Source organism: Phyllostomus discolor, chromosome 5, assembly GCF_004126475.2.
Source record: "Phyllostomus discolor isolate MPI-MPIP mPhyDis1 chromosome 5, mPhyDis1.pri.v3, whole genome shotgun sequence".
NCBI classification, from domain to species: Eukaryota; Metazoa; Chordata; class Mammalia; order Chiroptera; family Phyllostomidae; genus Phyllostomus; species Phyllostomus discolor.
In genome coordinates this window covers 112,721,468-112,740,668 of record NC_040907.2, presented here as the reverse complement: position 1 = coordinate 112,740,668, position 19,201 = coordinate 112,721,468, and the positions used below count along the sequence as shown (strand labels likewise).

Here is a 19,201-nt window from a genome sequence, read left to right as displayed (position 1 = left end):
TGCAGCATCTATTCAGGGTCGTTTATCGTTCCATATAAATTTTTGAAATGTTTGTTCTATGTTTGTGAAATATGCCATTGGTACTTAAATAGGTATTGCACTGAATTTGTAAATTGCTTTGGGTAGTATGCACATTTTGATGAGGTTAATTCTTCCAATTCATGAATACGGTATATGTTTCCATTTGTTTGTGTCTTCCATGATTTCTTTCTTCAGTGTTGTGTTGTTTTTTGCATACAGATCCTTCACCTCCTAGGTAAGATTTATTCCTAGGTATTCTATTTTTTTGTTGTTATATCGAATGGGATTTTTTTTTCTTGATTTCTGCTTCTGCTGTTTCATTGTTGGTATAGAAAAATGCCTTTGATTCCTGGATATTAACTTTGTATCCTGCTTTTTTGCCTAATTCATTTATTAGGTGGAGCACTTTTTTGGTGGAGTCCATAGGCTTTTCTATGTGCACTATCATGTCATCTGCAAACACTGACAGTTCTGTTTCTTCTTTTCCAATTTGGATGCCTTTTATTTCCTCTTCTTGTCTGATCACTGTGGACAAAACTTCCAATACTGTATTGAATAGAAGTGGTGAATGTGGACAGCCTTGTCTTGTTCTTGATCTTAGTGGAAAAGACTTTACTATCTGCCCATTGAGTATGATGTTGGCTGTAGGTCTCTCATATATGGCCTTTATTATGTTGAGGAATGCTCCCTCTATTCCCACTTTGCAGAGTGTTTTTATCATAAATTGGTTCTGTACCTTATCAAATACTTTTTCCACATCTATTAATATGATCATGTGATTTTTGTCTTTGCTTTTGTTTATGTGATGTATTACATTTACTGATTGCGAATATTGAACCATCATTGCATGCTTGGGATGAATCCCACTTGGTCATGGTGTATGATCTTTTTAATGTATTGTTGGATGCGGTTTGCCAATATTTTTTGAGGATTTTAGTGTCTATGTTCATCAGCTATATTGGTCTGAAGTTTTCTTTCTTTGTTGTCTTTACCTGGTTTTGGGACTAGGATGATGTTGGCGTCATAAAAAGAGTTTAGGAGTCTTCCATCATTCTGGATTTTTTGGAATAGTCTGTGAAGGATAGGGTTTAGCTCTTCCTTAAATGCTTTGTAGAATTGTCCTGTTGAACCATCCCCACTTGGGCTTGTGTGTGTTGGGAGTTTTTTGATTGCCACTTCAATTTCATCACCTGTTATTGGTCTGCTCAGTCTTTCTGCTTCTTCTTCACTGAGTTTTGGAAGATTATATTTTTCATGAAATTTGTCCATTTCACATAGGTTTTCAAATTTCTTGGCATGCAGTTCTTCATAGTATTTTTTTACAATCATTTGTAACTGTATTATCAGTTATAATCTTTCCTCTTTCATTTCTGATTGTGTTGGTTTGGATCTTCTCTGTCTTTTTTTTTTTTTCCTTGATGAGCCCTCTTAAAGGCTTGTTGATTTTGTTTGTCTTTTCCAAGAACCATCTTCTGGATTCATGGATCCTTAGAATTGTGATTTTAGTCTCTATGTCATTTAATCCTGCTCTGATATTTGTTACTTCCTTCCTTTATTTGCTCTGAGCTCTCTTTGTTGTTGTTTCTCAAGTTCTTGTATGCATAGGGTTAGGCTGTTTGTTTAAAATGTTTCTATCTTTTTCCAGGTAGACCTGTATGAACTTCTTTCTCAGGACTGCCGTTGCTGTGTTCCATAAGTTTTGGATTGTTGTGAGTTCATATTTATTTGTTTCCAGAAACTTTTTGATTTCTTCCCTTATTTCATTCTTGACCCATTCATTATTTAATAGCATACTATTCAATCTCCATGATTTTGAGTGTTTTGGGTTTTTTCCCTTGGGGTTTGTTTCTAGTTTCAGTCCATTGTGGGCAGAGAAAATACTTGATATGATTTTAATTTTCTTGAAGTTGTTGAGGCTTGTTTCTGTCCTATCATGTGATCTATCTTTGAAAATGTTCCATGTGTAATTCAAAAGACTGTGTATTTTGCTTCTTTGGGATGAAGGGCTCTATATATACCACTTAAGTCAATTTCCTCTAGGGCATTGTTCAATGCCACAATATCTTTGTTGATATTTTGTTTGGGAGATCTGTCTAATTTTGACAGTGGGGTGTTAAAATCCCCTACTATAATTGTATTGCTGTAAATATCTTTCTTGAAGTCCTCTAAGATTTTCTTTATGTTTGGGTGCTCCTATGTTGGGTGCATATATATTTACACTGTTTATGTCTTCTTGGTGGATTCTTCCCATGAATATTATGTAGTGACATTCTGTGTGTACCTTTATTGCCTTTTTGTGGAAGTCTATTTTGTATGATATCAATATTGCTACCCTGGCTTTTTTTTTTCCTGTCCATTTGCTTGGAATATTTGTTTCCAGCCCTTCACTTTCAGTCTGTATAGGTATTTTGTCCTGAGGTGGGTCTCGTGTAGGCAGCATATGTGTGGGTCATACTTTCTTATCCATTCAGCTATTCTATGTCTTGATTGGAGCATGTAATCCATTTACATTTAAGGTTATTATTAACAAGTACTTATTCAGTACTAACACAGGCCATTTTCATACCTGTGTTTCTCTCTCTCTCTCTCTCTCTCTCTCTCTCTCTCTCTCTCTCTCTCCCTCTTCCTTCCTTTCCTTAAAGCAGTCCCTTTAGCACCTCTTGCAGAGGTGGTCTGGTGGTGGTATATGCTTATACTTCTTTTGTCTTGGAAGCTCCTTTTTGGCCTTCTATCTTTATTGAGAGCCTTACTGAGTAAAGTAGCTTTTGTTGCAGGACTCTGGTTCTCATTACTTGGAATATTTCTTACCATTGTCTTCTGGCTTGGAGTGTTTCCATTAAGAAGTCAGGTGCTAGCCTTATTGGGGCTCCCTTGTATGTTACTTCCTGTTTCTTCCTTGTTGCTTTTAAGATTCTCTCTGTGTCATGATATTTTACCATTTTAATTATGTCTTGAAGTGCACCTCTTTGGTTTCCTTTTGGTTGGATTCTCTGTGTTTCCTGCATTTGTGTGACTTTTTCTCTCATCAAATTAGGGAAGTTTTCCACCATTATGTTTTATATAGGTTTTCTAACCCTTGCTCTTCTTTTTCTCCTTCTAGTATCCCTATCACATGGATATTATTATGTTTCATATTGCCTTACATTTCTCTTAATCCCTCTTCATTCTTTCTGAGCCTCTTTTCCTTTTCTTGCTCTTTTTGGGTGTTTTTTTTTTTTCCACTTTGTCATCTAGCTCATTGATCTGATCTTCTACTTCATCAATCCTGCTTTTCATTCCTTCTATTGTATTCTTCAGTTCAGAAATTCTATTATTTATTTCCTCTCAGCCCTTGTTGATAGTTTCTATTTCCTTTTTCATGTTGATATACTTTGCACTGAGTTCATTGTACTTTCCCTGTAGTTTCTGGTTATTCATTGTGAGCTCATTGAGCTTCCTGACAATCATTGCTTTGAACCCAATATCTGATAATTGAGTTGCCTCTATTTCATTTAGGAATCTTTCTGAGGCTTCCTCCTTTCCTTTCATTTGGGGATTGTTTCTTTGTCTTCCCATTGTTTGTGAGACTCTTCTTATTAGCCTCAGCTTTTTAAGTTGATCTGTTCTGACTCCCTGGGTTTATGGTGAGAACTTCTGTGGTAGAATACCTATAAGATTCCGTGGTGCAGTCTCCTTGATCTCCTGAGCTCACTGGCCTTGGGCTGTCATTTAAGTTGGCTCTGTGTTTGTGTTTTGATTGTTATAGGGCTTTTCTTTGGTGGGGTCTTCCCACCAGCTGGGTAACTAAGGGTCACTGTGTCTACCACGTCTTGTTTTCTGTTGTGCTTGTGAGGCCAGGTTGTATTGAACCTGGTTCTTCTATGTGTACAAAGTTTTGAGGATTCTCTCTTGCTCTTGTTCAGTTGTTTGTACTGGGTAGTGTCTCTACTATTTAGTTGTATTTCCAGATAAGTCCTGGGTTGAGTTAGTGTGTCTTCCACTCCCTCTTTCACCTTCTGTTTTTGTCAGTTAGTGGTTCCTTTGTTGTTGGGTTTCCTCTTCCAGTTAGTATCTTGGTGTTTACTGCTTCCATATACTCTTTTTTGTGATCATTTGGAGGGGGAAGGCAAAATGTTTTCAGACAGCAAGAGAGTATTCTATGATATTTACAGTACCAGCTGATAGAGAAGAGATAGGAGATCCTTTGGCTATGTATAGTGTTAACTGTGATCTTCTATCCAACTAGCTAATTTTTAGAAAGGATGGAAAGAAAATAAAACTCTTGTTGGGGAGGGAAGGATTGTGAGTTGGATCTAGAAAGCAGTGAGCTTGTGGGAGGCCAGATTCTGAGGAAAGGTGAGAGTAAAGGATAGTAAATAGGTGTAGTGTGTGAGAGAATAGAGTTAACCACTACAGTAATAGAGTTCAGGAAATTGTGAAGTGGACTAAAATCTGGGATGGGTGTTGTGAAGTATTTACAACTGTACGGGACAGCTATTATGTACAATAATATTGGAGCAACAATCATATGACAGAGTCTATGTGATCTAGATAACAAGAATGGGGAGTATAGGACCTTGAATAGTGTGCTAATGGGGCACAAGTGAAGTGAAGGTCAGTGAATTAGCAATACATTCTAAAAGGGAGATCAGGGGAAGTCTGTCAAATGATACAATATAACCAGCCAAGCAAAGCAGACTATACAGAAAGAAGAGGAATACAAAAATACTATTAACACAAAAGATGTAAGAACAATGAAAAAATACTAATAATACAAATATGCAACAACTTGCAGGTTCTCTGTAATAGCAAAGTGAAATTTGTCTCACTGTCTCAGCTGTTGTGATGCCCCTTCTTTGAGTCCAACTCTGGCCTTTTCACACTTCCAGGGTTTGTGTGTATTTGTGTTTATTGTTGGTTTCCTTGTAAATATTTTAAAGAAAAGGCAGAAAACGGAAAGAAGAAGAGGCAAAATTGGAAAGAAAGGAAGAAGGAATAAAAAAAGATAGAAGGAAAGAGAGAAAAAAGAAATTGAAAGAGAAAAAAATAATAAAATTAAAAAATAAAATTTGTTAAAAAAATAAAAACAGAATAAAATAAAAAAGCCTCTTGGTTTCAAAGTGGCCAGACTGGTTTTTCTGGTCCTGCTGGCTGCAGCAGGCTGAGGGGCAATTGGTATGGCTTTTCCTCATTCCTGATCTGCACTCAGTCAGGTGCGGGCACTCTCACTGGAGCTATCTTAGCACCTCTCCCCTGCGGCTTGGGTGTGGGATATAGGTCTTTTCCTGGGGTTACCATTGTAGGCTGGGGTGCAGGCATGTACACACTAGGCCAGGCTGTCTCACCCTTCCCAGTGCTATGGGGGTGTGCATGGTCTTCCGCACAACCTTCCATGCAACCTTGGGATTGCTGCCCAGCTGGGTGGTGGGGAAGCTGAAGTGATTGCTGCAGGAGAATTCCCCAAACAGTGTCTGTCTTTTCACTTTTCCTTTTTGAGAAATTCCTCCTACTCAAGCCTGTTGCTCCTTGCAGCAGCCTGGCCTCTCCCACAGCCCAATTCTCCAGCCAGACCAGTGACTATCAGTGTCAGGGCCCGTGACTGTGCTACTCTCAACTCTGCCAGTGTCCACAGACTCCATGGGTGCTTGCAGCCAATTATGTATTTGCCACTTAGTCCTTATTCCCCTGCCTGTGACTTCAAGCAACCAGGTTTCTCCTGGTGCTGCTCAGACCTTGTTTGGCCAGGGAGGGAGCAGTTGCCCCGGCTCTCTCCCAAGGACTCTATGGCAGACCTGGCACTCTCTGGGCCTGGAGCTGCAGTGCCCTGGTACCCACGCTGGTCCCTGGGACCTTATTGTCCTGAAGCACTCTCCTTGCTGTCTGTTTTTTCACTTCTGCTACAATATCTGGTCTCTTATTTTCACATATGCTGAGGCACTGTTGGTTATTTGCTCTTTTAGTCCATAAATTGGCTAGGATTTTTTCCTGTGTGTAGGATATAGGGAAATCTGCTCCCTCTTCCAGTGGTGCCATCTTCCTCTCCCTCATCTTCATGTGTTCACTTAGAAGCTCTGTCCACTCATTTAGTGATGGGCATTTAGGTTGCTCCCAGTACTTGGCTATTGTCAATTGTAAGGGTATAAACATTGGTGTACATAGGTTCTTTAGAATTGGCGTTTCAGTATTCTTAGGATATAACTACTTCTTTTTGACTTCATCTTTTTAGCCATCCCTCAACCCCCTCTTCAGCTCTCCTTCAATTTTAAGAAGTGATAACTGCTGCATAGAGTAGTCTTATTTGTAGGGCCTTACTTTTCCCCACTTTGAATATTTTGTGCCAGTCCCTTCTGGACTAAAATTTTTCTGTTAAGAAATCAACTTATAGTCTTATAGGAGCTCCTTTGTAGGTAACTAACTCTTTTTCTTTGTTTAAGATTCTCTCTCTATGTTTAAACTTTGCCATTTAATTATGATGTGCCTTGGTGTGGGCTTTTAGACTTCATCTTGTTTGGAACTCTCTGTGCTTCCTGAACTTATATGTTTATTTTCTTCACCAAGTTAGGGATGTTTTCAGTTATTATTTCTTTTTTTTTTTTATTTTTTTTTTAATATTTTATTTATTTATTTTTTTAGAGAGGGAAGGGAGGGAGATAGAGAGAGAGAGAGAAACATCAATGTGCGGTTGCTGGGGGTTATGGCCTGCAACCCAGGAATGTACCCTGGCTGGGAATCGAACTTGGGACACTTTGGTTCCCAGCCCGCGCTCAATCCACTGAGCTACGCCAGCCAGGCAGTTATTATTTCTTCAAATAGGTTCTCAATTCCTTGATCTCTCTCTTCTCTTTTTGGTACCTCTATGAAGCAGATGCTGTTATGCTTGATGTTGTTTTAGAGATCCCTTAAAGTATCCTCATTTTTAAAATTCTTTTTGCTTGTCAGATTGGATGTTTTCTGCTACCTTTTCCTCAAAATTACTGATTTGATCTCTGCTTCATCTAAGCTGCTATTGATTCTTTGTAGTGTATTCTTCATTTCAGACATCATATACTTCTTTTCTCACTGTTTTTTTTTATGGTTTCTATGCCCTTTTTTAATGCTTACTACCTCTTTGTGTTCTTCCTGAGTTCCTCTATTCCTTTCCTAAGTTTCTTGAGCATTATTATAACCATGTTTTGAACTTTCTTGTAGATTGCTTATCTCCATTTCATTTATTCTTTTTCTGAAGATGTATCCTTTAATTTTGGGCATGTTTCATTGTCTCCTCATTTAAGCTCCTCATTGTTTTATTCTCTATATTAGGTAGTTCTGTTATATTTCCTAGTCTTTGCAGGGCAACCTTATGTCATATGTGTCACAGTGGCACTATCTCCCTGATTACCTACACTAGGAGCTCTGGAGTGTCTCTTCTGTGGTTTATGTGTGCACTCCCATTGTAGTTTATCCTTGATATTTGTTTGCACATTTATAGATGACATTGATCCTAATGCTGGCTGGCTATGAGGACTGGCCATCACAGTGTACAAGTTGCTCTTCAGGAGCTGACTCCACAAATGAAAATTTGCTTTGGCAGAGACTGGTCCCTACCAGGACTTCCATTTGAATGCATCGCTTGTGGAGCTAATTGGGGGAGGGAGGATTCTGTTGTCACATGAATCTAACCCCTGGGTATGTTGGTTCTGGAATGGACTGTGATGCAGTTCAGTGTTAGACACTGTGAGCAGCCTGGGACTACCTGTTAGGAGTTACAAAGCAATCCATGGTCAGTAGCTGCCTCTGCTGGGCCTGAGTGCACATGGGAACTGCTAATCTGTGAATCTAGGACAATTTTCAGAGTATTGGGCCTGATTCAGGTCAGCAAGAGGCCCAAGGAACCCCAAGACCTGCCACTACCTGCCAGCTGACATTTAGTTTCAGCCACTGGAAGAGTCTTAGGTGGTACTTGAGTAGCATGAGGTAGGTTTTCAGAGAGTCACTGTGTTGGAGTGAGTGGTTTTCACCAGGTTAATACAGTTTTAAACCTGGTGTCACTGTTGGGTCTGAGACAACTCAGCAAATGTCTCAGGATATACTGAGGCCAGCTTCTATAAGCCTGGGCCTTTAACGTAGGACCAGGTTTCAAGGAGAAATCTGGTGGAGATAGTTGATTTCACCAGGCTAAAGCAGATTGAGATTTGTCCATGGTTGGAGGAGGGCTTAAGTGAGGAAAGGTGGCACCTGTCAGCTTTAGTGCAGAAAGACGGCCCTTACCCTGAAGCCACACAGTTCACTTTCTCCCTGTGTTTCTATGCCCCACCCTCAATTCTTGACCAAAATTCCTCAAGAGCTTTTTCAAGAAAGATGGCAACATGGGCTCAGGATGGCTGCCACTGACAGAGCCCCTGGCCCTGAATGAGTTGGCCAGGCTGGTGCCCCAAGGGGTCATCAGGGCAGAGTTAGTGTAGCTCACCAGGCTAATCCTATGTTGGGGGGTGTGCTTACCCCAGAAAAAGCAGCACCTATAAGTGATACAGTACGAGGACTCAACGCAAAAACATTGGAGGCTGTCCTTCCAGCCCTCAACCTGAAACCACAAAATTCAGTCTCTCCCCCCATTACTCTGGAACTGCCCCCTCTCCTCACCAGCAGCCTTTCCTCACCAGAGCCCAGGAAAAGTGCCTATTAATGAAAGTTTGTGTGCTGTGACTTGAAGATAGTGTCTGGGTTTCCAGTAGCCTTTTGTTTCACCAGTGTGGAAGGAATTCTTCTGACTTTCACAGTTAGATGTTATGTGGTCTCCTCTTTCCAAATGAATATGTGGTGCTCTGGGCTGGGAAGTGCAGCTTGGGGATAAGGCCCCTTGCTTCTCTGTGGGGACCCCTTCAGCTGAGATATCCCTCTGGATTCTCAACAACCACATGTGGGTATGAGACTGTTAGGCATCTCCTCCCTTCCTTATACTCTCAACATGGCTTCTGTATATGATTTATGTTTAGCTACTCTTCAACTGGTTAACCAGGTGGAATATTTTATAATTTAGTTGTAATTTTTTTGAGTAGGTGAGTAAAGCTTCTATCTACTTTACCATCGTGGACCTTATGTTCATGTTGAACCTTTCTTGTTTCTTAAGGTATCACATATATTACTATGAACTTCCCTCTTAGAACTGATCTTGCTGCATTCCATAGATTTTGAGAAGGTGATCTTCACTTTTTAAATGTATTTTTATTTATTTTTTTGATTTCTTCATTGACCCACCCATTCATTGGTTGCTTAGTAGCATCTTTTTTAATCTCCATGTGCTTTTTTCATTTTAGTTTCCTTTTTGTAATTGACTTCTAGATTCATATCATTGTGGTTGGAAAACATGGTTGATATAATTTCAATTTTCTTATATTTTTTGAGGCTTGTTTTGTGGCCTAATATGTGATCTGTCCTGAAGAATATTCCATGTGCACTTGAAAATAATGTGTGTTCTACACTTTTTGGATAAATATATCCTGTACAGAGAATACAGATTATATTCTGTCTATGCCTATTCAATATATGTCATCTAATGTGTCATTTAAGGGCAATGTTTTCTTACTGATTTTCTGCTTGGATGATCTATCCATTGATGTTAGTGGGTTATTAAAATTACCTTCTAGTCTAGTAATGCTGTCAATTTTTCCCTATATAGCTGTTAATGTTCTCCTATGTTGGGTATGGAAATATTTACAAATGTTATATCTTCCTCTTGATTTGACCACCTCATTATTGTGTAATACCAAACTGTCTCTTTTTACAGTATTTGGTTTAAAGTCTATTTTTTTCTGGCTGGAACTGCACAACTCACAGAAGCATGGCTCACAGCTCACAGTAGTGTACCCCATAGGCTCAGTGTCCACCTACTCTCTGGAGCTTTGCTTTGCAGTCTGTGAGACACGTGGCTATCAAAAACCATGATTAAGTCATTTACACACCTCATTGAGCCTTTGAATTCCGAATTACAAGGAAAGAAATTTTTCAGATTGACTATATTGAACAGTTTAATATGTGGATGCTTACCATTTCTTATCAGAGTTTTCCTGGAGACAGATATTCAGAACTATGATCAATTTTTGGTGAAGAAAAATGACAGTGAAAATATCCTACATTAGAATATCATGTAGCATATGAACATAGAAGTGCCATTTAAGCCTTCCCACCTTATCCTGCAGGACTTTACAGGGGTACCAGCTGTGGCTCTCTTTGTTGCAATGTGTGATGCTATGAAAAAGTTAGGAGAAGACCCAGAGAAAAGAAATACTGTCTGGTCTGCTGATTCTGTAAATGATCATTTCCTCCAGGTGAATTTTAACAAGAAGACAGACAGTTACAGAAGAATCAAGACCTAGAATTTGAAAGAAATAGAGAACAATATGAATTTTTAAAAGTGAAGTTCTTAGGCTTTCTGCAACATGTGGATTATTACCCCTGGCTCAGAAATCATCTACTAGGTGAATATGGCAAGAATGGTATTTGATCAGGATAGATATCACCCAGACAGCATTGTAGGGGTGGATTGACATACTACCATGATTGATGGTTGAGCATTCTTGGTTGGGGTATGGGTGATGGTTGAAGCTGAAGCTGTCATGATGGGCCAGTTAATGAGCATGGTGCTTTCCTAGGCAATTGGCTACAGGTTGATGGGAAATCAGTACACTCTGGTAACATCCACTGACATCATGTTAACCATTACCCAACACCTCTTCTAGGTTGAATTAGTGGGAAAATTTGTTGATTTTTCAGGTCAGGTATAGCTTGGATGTCCATTGCTGACCAAGCTACAGTTGCCAACATATGTCCAGAGTGTGGAACAACTGCTGCCTTTTCTACTGGTGGACAAAATTAGTATTAGGTACCTGGTGCAGGGAGGTCATGATGAAACAAGTAAAGTACATTAAAAATTATCTTGAGGCTGTAGGAATGTTTCAGGGTTTGTGACCCCTCTCAAGACCTAGACTTTGCCCAGACTGTGAGATCAGATTTGAAAACAGTGGGCCTTACTTAGTAGGCCCAAAGGGATTCAACACAAAGTCACTGTGTCCAACATGGAAAAGAACTTTAAGAGCTTCCTTGGAGCCAAATAAGAGTTTAAAGGACTACAGATTGCTCCAGACCATCATACACCTTAAGACATTTATCTATAATAATAGAAATTCACCCTTGCTCATGAAACTGTGGTAATTGCTGCTATTACTAGCTGCACAAACACCAGTAATCTGTCTGTGATGTTAGGAGCAGGATTGTTAGGGGGGAAAAAGTGAGGTGTGGATGCTAACCTGAATGTGAGGCCTTACATTAAAACTAGCCTGTCTCCTGGGAGTGGTGTGGTCACCTACTTCCTGCAAAAAAATGGAGTCATGCCTATCTGTCTCAGCTTGGGTTTGATGTGGTGCACTATGATTGCATGACCTGCATTGGCAACAGTGGACCCTTGCCTGAACCTGTGGTAAAAGCCATCACACAGGAAGACCTTGTAGCTGTTGAAGTACCACCTGGGAAAGGGACTTTTGAAGGTTGAGTCCACACAAATGTTGGGAACTGCCCTGACTGGTATCAGAAGCTGAAACCCCCGCATAGGCTAAGGCTAAGGGAACGCCCTTGGAACCGTAAGCCAGCAAGGAGACAAAAGCTTATCTCCCTGGCAGGAATGCTGCTTCTGCTGCTGAACCCCAAAAAGCTTGGTCGGTTAGCCAAAGACGGGTAAGATTCCCCATGGGGGGAACGACCTAAGCCAGGCACGATCACTTTGGGAGGCCCCCAAAAAAGAAGGACTTGGGGGGCTGCAGCAAAAGAGGGTGACGGACCCTCGCTCCTCAGCTTTGACATAGCCTGAGTTCTCATCCTCTGGGAGAAAATCTCCTTATTGCCTTAGTTCCCGTGCTAAGCCTGAAACAATGACAGGGTGGTACAGCTCTATGCTGAAAAGGGCAGATTCCCTAGGTGATCAGGCCTAAGAAAGAACATGTAAATTACTGTGAAACCTTCTTTGTTTAGAATGCTCTCAGTTGAATGAGAGGGGTCCAAGGAGGAAGTTTGTTCCTCAAAGTCTTACAGCTCTTTGACCCCGACTCAATAGACCAGCAGAGTTCCTTGTTTTCTGTAGTTCCTTACTTCCCCCTGATAAGTACTGTACTTTACCTGAATTATTATGCAAAATGAGCCCAATAAAAGCAGGTATGGACAGTAAGTCAGGGCGCTCCCCACTAGGGGGGGTGGCCATTTCATCCCTACTTCCCCACAGAAACTAGTCTTGTTTCTTTGGTTCCCAGCCAGTGCTCAATCCACTGAGCTACACCAGCCAGGGCGAAACTAGTCTTGTTTCTGTGCATGTTTTTTCTCGTGTGTTTTTCGGCAAGCCATCCACAGCGTTCCGTGGTCACTGCTGGCCGGTAACCCACGCGCAACAACAAATACCCAGGCAAATTATTTATCCTCTTCACCTTTAGTAATAATATACGCAATTGCTGGTATCATCAAATATTGACTTTGAGAAAGAGCCATTGGCAAATGCAAAGGGACAACAGGTAATATTGAAAGGTATCTGGCCAACTGGAGAGGAGATCCAGACAGTGCAGTCATTATGTCATTTCTGGGATGTTTACAAAAGTCTATCAGAAAATAGAGACCAAATGAACTCTGAAATGCCATAGCAGCCCCATCAGATAAACAATATTACTATAATCTCTAATCTATATACATTAAGTCACCACTATTCTTTGAAACCTGACATTGGATCTTTAGCTTCCTAAATCTATATTGGATGCCTATGTGCTATTAAATTTGAGAGATTCAGTAACAACTGACCACATATTGCCAGTTGGAAATATTGCAAGAAAGAGCCTTCTTTCCCACTACTTACCTATCAGTGGCCTGATTCAATACCCAGGTAACGATTCCATCATGGCATGGGAACATTCACTGACATTTGCTTGTTAAACAAATTTTGAACAATCAAGCACAGCAGGCTATACATCTGTCTTTTGGAGAAACTCCTGATGTGTCCAATGCTGTTGAGAGGTACCAGCAGGCCTTCCTCTGATTATTCTGGCTGGCAAAGAATATGTATGGCTTGGTCATCTCCCAGGACTGAGTAGACAAGGGCCCTTTCTTCCTGTAATTCAAAGCTGTCCTGGCTGGGAGTTCCTAGTGCATTCATGGAAGTAACTTGGTCCAAATGGGATTTGATTATCTCCCTGGGGTGACTGCAGACACTCCACACTGAAGCATCCACAATGGGGACATCCTCAACTACATGACCTGCAAGATGGCCAAGTCAGCCCTCTTTTCTTAGGAGATCTTCTCTTGGAGTTGCACCTAGGGAGCATGTGCAGCATCACCAGCCCACTGAGCCCCTGGTGCAGAAGTGTCTCCTGCCTCCATACAGGCTACTGCCTTGCAGAGAAGGATCTTTAGCTTCCTTGTTGACAATGGCATTCTGGTACCATTCCCCTGGGCACAAAATCAGCACTTTCTACACTCTCTCTTTGTCTTAATCTTTTTTTTTTAATACACAGGTGTATTTTTAAATAAATTACATGGAAAATTTTTCTTTTTTGCTTAATATTTTATAAATATTTTTAGTTACAGTTCACATGAAATATGAACCCCCCATTATTTAATGGGAGGTGGGGATGGGTGGGGTGGGGTGTGATGGGGTAAAAATAGAGACAACTGTACTTGAACAATAATAAAAAATAAAATAAATAATCTTTTTTTTATCATTTTCTAGAATTTGGGAGCTAGAATGGTGGGAATGTCAGTAGTGCCAGAAAGAAATGAGCTAGTCTTTAAACTTACTGATTACACAATGTTGATTTTTCACTCTTAGTCTGTTAATGTTCAGCCAAACACAAATAAGTCTTAGAGGGGGTCTCCAGTCCTCTTTTTTGTTCCTCTATTACTGGCTCAGTGAAACCTTTCCCTGGAGGGTTTGTCTTTGCATATTACCCCAATGTTAGCTGACATGGGTATATAAGAACTTTTGCACATTTCAAATCAGAGGAGTGATTGCAATTCTCCCCCTCCCCCTTCCCTTCTGAATGAATGATCCAGACACCCTGTTGACAGGTCAAATGTTGAAACTTTGATTATGTATCTTTTGATGAACATTAATGAAATGTGAAGTTTTCTTTACCATCTTCAAAAATTCTCCCTTGAAAAATTGTTTAGTTTTCAAGAGGACAATTTTGTTTGGAGGTAGTTTTGGAGAGAGGTACAGAACATTTCTAATTTGAAGAAAATTAAACCAATTTTCAAAGGGAAAAGTAAAATCGGTTTTGTCTGATACAAGTATTGCAAAGTCAAGGTTGTTGTTCTTTGTTTGTTTTCTTTTTTGCTTTAATTTCCATGAAATATCTTTTTTATTCTTTCACTTTTGGTCATTCTGTGTCCTTCAAAATGAAGTGAGTCTCTTATAGGCAGTGTATTGATGAGTTGTCTTCTTTTTTTCTTTATCCTTTCAGCCACCCAATGTCTTTTGATTAGAGCACTGAGTGCATTTGCATTTAAATAAATTATTAACAGATATATTCTTATTGCCATTTTGTTAATTGTTTTTGTTTATTTTTGTAGTTCTTCCATAATTTAGTTACTTAATATCTCAAGTTCCATGTTTTTTGCACTGAGCAATTAGGATAATTATTTCAGAATGGGTCAATTTCAGACTCAGAGTATCTGTGAGACAATTTGGAAGAACAAAGTAAGGTAACCTGTCAATGTCAGGTGTTCCTGAATCTGAAATTCATAACAACATTTTGATTGAATATATAGTTTCCCTGCTTATAGGGTGTGAAAACTCAAGGATAAAAATCCTTAATTTGTATCCCTGGTGGCTCCCAAAGGAAAAGGTGTTTGTACATTTAAAACAATGGCTCTCTAGGACTTTTATAGTGTCACAACTTATATTTAAGTTTTTTATCCACCTTGAATTTATTTTGTGTATGGTGTAAGTTGGTGCTTGAGTTTATTTTTTTCCTATGTAGCCGTCCAGATCTCCTAACACCATTTCTTGAAGAGGATATTTTTACTACATTTTATGTTGCTGCCCCCTTTGTTAAATATCAATTGACCGTAGAGACTCGGGTTTATTTCTGGGCTCTCTATCCTGTTCCATTGATCTATGTGTCTGCTCTTATGCCAGTACCAGGCTGTTTTGATTACAGTGCCCTTGTAACACAGTTTGGTATCAGGTATTGTGATCCCTCCTACTTTCCTCTCCTTTCTCAAAATTGCTGCAGCTATTTGTGGTCATTTATGGTTCTACATAAATTTTTGAAGTGTTTGTTCTATGTCTGTGAAATATGTCATTGGTACTTTAATAGGTATTGCATTGAATCCATGGATTGCTTTGGGTAGTTGGACATTTTGTGATGTTAATTCTTCTGATCCATGAACACAGCATGTGTTTGCACTTGTTTGTGTCTTCTTTAATTTCTTTCTTCATTTTTGTGTGGTTTTCTGAGTATAGGTCTTTTACATCCTTGGTTAGATTTATTCCTAGTACTTTATTTTTCTTGTTGCTATATCAAATGGGATTTTTTTTTCTGATTTCTGTTTCTGAAAAACATAGGCAGGAAAATATCAGACATTCCACAGAGCAACATTTTAACTGATATATCCCCTACAACAAGGGACTTAAAGGAAAGAATAAACAAATGAGACCTCATCAAATTAAAATGCTTCTGCATGGCTAAAGGAAACAGCATTAAAATGAAAAGAAAACCAACTATATGGGAAAATATATATGTCAATGATACCTCAGACAAGGTTTTGATTTCCAAAATATATAAAGAATTCACAGGACTCCACTCCAGGAAGACAGACAACACAATTAAAAAATGGGCAAAAGACTTAAACAGACACTTCTCCAAGGAGGACATACAGAAGGCCCAGAGACATATGAATAGATGCTCAGCATCACAAGCCATCAGACAGATACAAATTAAAACCACAATGACGTACCATTTCACATTGGTGAGAATGGCTACCATAAACAAAGCAACAAAAAATAAGTGATGGGGGTGTTGTGGAGAAAAGGGAACCACAGTGTACTGTTAGTGGTAATGCCGACCAGGGTACCCACTGTAAAAAACAGTATGGAATTTCCTCAGAAAACTAAAAATGGAACTGCCTTTTGACCTGGCAATTCCACTGCTCAGATTATATCCTAAGAACCCTGAAACACCAATTGAAGAGAGCGTATGCACACCAATGTTCATAGCAGCACAATTTACAATAGCAAAGTGCTGGAAGCAACCTAAATGCCCATCAGTAAATGAATGGATCAAAAAATTGTGGTACACTTACACAATGGAATACTATGCAGCAGAAAGAAAGAAGGAGCTCCTATCCTTTTTGACATCATTGATGGAACTGGAGAGCATTATGCTAAGTAAAATAAGCCAGGTGGTGAGGGAAAATTACCATATAATCTCACCTTTAAGTGGAACCTAATCAATAAAACAAACAAGCAAGCAAAATATAACCAGAAATATGAAAAGTAAGAACAATCTTACAGTAACCAGAGGGGAGGTTGGACAGAATAATGGGAGAAAGAGAGAAGGATTTTCAGGAGCAACTATAAAAGACACATGGACAAAAGCAAGGGGGGGGGAGGTGGAAGCAGGGGAGGTAAGTGGGGATAGCTGGGGTTGGGAGGCAGTGGTGGGGGGTAAATACAGACAACTATAATTGGACAACAATAAAATAATATTTAAAAATAAAAGAACAATGGTTCTCATTTTTATAGTTTTGATGGAGGTATTTACAGGTGTTACAGGTGTTGCACAAAGCAGCCATATGAATGGAATCAGTGGTAGCCTCACAAGAACAGGAATGACTCCTGACCTGAATTTTGGGAACCATTGAGGAGTACTCAGGTAGATGAAATGTGGAAGGCACACAGACTGAGAAGAGAGCTCAGCAAAACACTCAGAGAAATGAGAGATTGTGGCATTGGGAAAGAAAGAGGACACTGAGACTTTTTTTCATTTCATTGGTGTATTTTTTGGGAAAATTTATAGAGACAGTGAAGAAAATACACAATTTTTGCTGTTGCAAAATAGAAGAAGGACCCTGAAAGTCAGAAGAAAGGGTGGAGGGAGGGAGTACAGCCCTTTGAAACATCTAAACAGAGCTTTGTAATCACCACTTCACCTGTACAAAAGAAAATCCAGTGATAGCATCCATAAACTTTCAAATACTACAAATGAGTCATCTAATGTTCATCAAATCTCAGTACCTTGACAGATCTGCTCACAAAGTTCTGTTCCTTATGACAAAACTGTCCTGACTGCTCTTGCATTCACTCTGCTGCCTTAGTTGTTTTTCAGCTGGCATAAATCAATAGTAACCATCTGGGGCACAGGGATTATTGGAGGTTTGGCTCACGATGAAAGCAGAACAAATCCCAAACCCCAGGGATACCCACAGCCTGGACCCACAGGCTTCTCTGAGGCCCAGGGAAGCAGGGGGCCATTTCAGCTCTCTGCAAAGGGCCATGGGTTAGGAATAATAAATTGTTATTCACTCTTTAATCCTTACCACCTGAATCCCTTAAAACCTCAGGCAGCAAAGAAAGATTGGGCTTGTTGTGGGAGGAATTCCTAAGACACTGTGTGCCCTCATCTGAACAGTGAGGTCCCCTGTCCTCTCACAGCCAATGCCCCTGCATAAACACAAGTATAGGGTATGTGAACCTAATGGTTTGGCTATTGATACAGTGGGTCACAGCCAGATATCACCTGCATGTGATTGACCATTCAGAGAGCATGTTTTTCTTCACTTCCTCTTAGAACTTACCCTGTTTAAGCTTGTGATTAGAATATTTAGAAAAAGAAGTACTCAAGACCTTATAATTGTAGTGAATGTTGTTTTACAAAATTAAATGAGTAGAGCTTGCAAATTCCAAAAGATCTAAAAACACTCTGTAAAATCCTCTTTGGAAATACCTTTGAGGAATATATATATTTTCCTCCCAGATGATGGAGGTAGGTCAAGGACCTGGGAAAAAGAGCACATAGATGGAGATGACTAAAGTCCCTCATCCTCTGTCTGATGACTTCTGTCACTAACCCTGAGTCACCAAAACTTAGCTCTTTACCCTTCTGACGCAAAGGATTGGAGGCCTAATGCTTGTGCTCCTTATATGTCCCTTGAAATTTACCCCATGCCAAGGTCTTGATGTTGAAGAGAGGTGTCCCTCTACAGTGTCTGAGGCTGCATAATCATACCTTAAAGCATGTAGACCTATACCAATTAGGAATCTGATTGTGCAGAGTCTAAGAGAAGAAACTGTTGGCCCTAGTCAGAGAAATTTAAGGTGTTTGTGAGTTCCCTCATCTCCATTCAGTAATTTGCTCTTTGAATTTGCCATCTAACATTGAGTTTCTGTCCTTCCCATCTCCAATGGTCAGCCACCTTTGTAGGGCCAGACCTCCCTCTTGGAGAATCTTAATCTAGTTTGAGAGTAAGAATCTCTCTATCAGTGACTCAAATATTTTGTTTATGGAATAATAATTGGAGCCTGAGATCTTCAAAACTCTGGCTTCTTAAATTTGGAAACCTCTTGCTTTCATGGTGTGCCAAGTTTTCTGATAAAGAAACGTGATTGTTGGCTGAAGGGGGTGGAAAACACAAGGAAGGGGTACAAATAACTATGAGAAACTATATTTCAAAATACCCTCCCACAGCCCTTACATGATGAAGAGTAAACTTGTAGATGCTTGGATGCCCACAGTCCTCAACAGTAGTTGCTATTGTCTTGAAAAGTTTTGTAATAAGACATGAATAAGAAGAGAGACATAAATATTGAAACAAAATAAATGACTGATTTTTCTGGTGATGTGATTACCTAGAAAATATAAAGCAATCAATTTAAGAACTATTATTATTATACATCAAAATGTAGAAGAGTGGCATAATAAAAATAGACAAAAGTAAACAGATTTTTTACTCTAACCACTGTCAATAAAAATTCTATTCACAGTAATAAAAAATAAGATGGATGCACACTGGTGGTATCAGGACTTCATTTCACTTTTCTCTCTTAACTATCATATGGAGATTGAATGTCTTCCTAATAATAACTTTGAGTATAAAGAAAAGCCATTTTGCTGCTGAGTTACCATGCTACCTCCTCTTAGAATCAATAGAGCAATGGAATCTATGCATACAGTCTAAAAAAAACCCCGCAACC

At 39.5% G+C, this 19,201-nt stretch overlaps 1 pseudogene; it reads left to right on the top strand.

Moving 5' to 3' along the window:
* Positions 1–10,094: 10,094 nt before the first annotated feature.
* Positions 10,095–13,045, top strand: LOC114497128 (annotated as a pseudogene).
* The last annotated feature ends 6,156 nt before the right edge of the window (positions 13,046–19,201 follow it).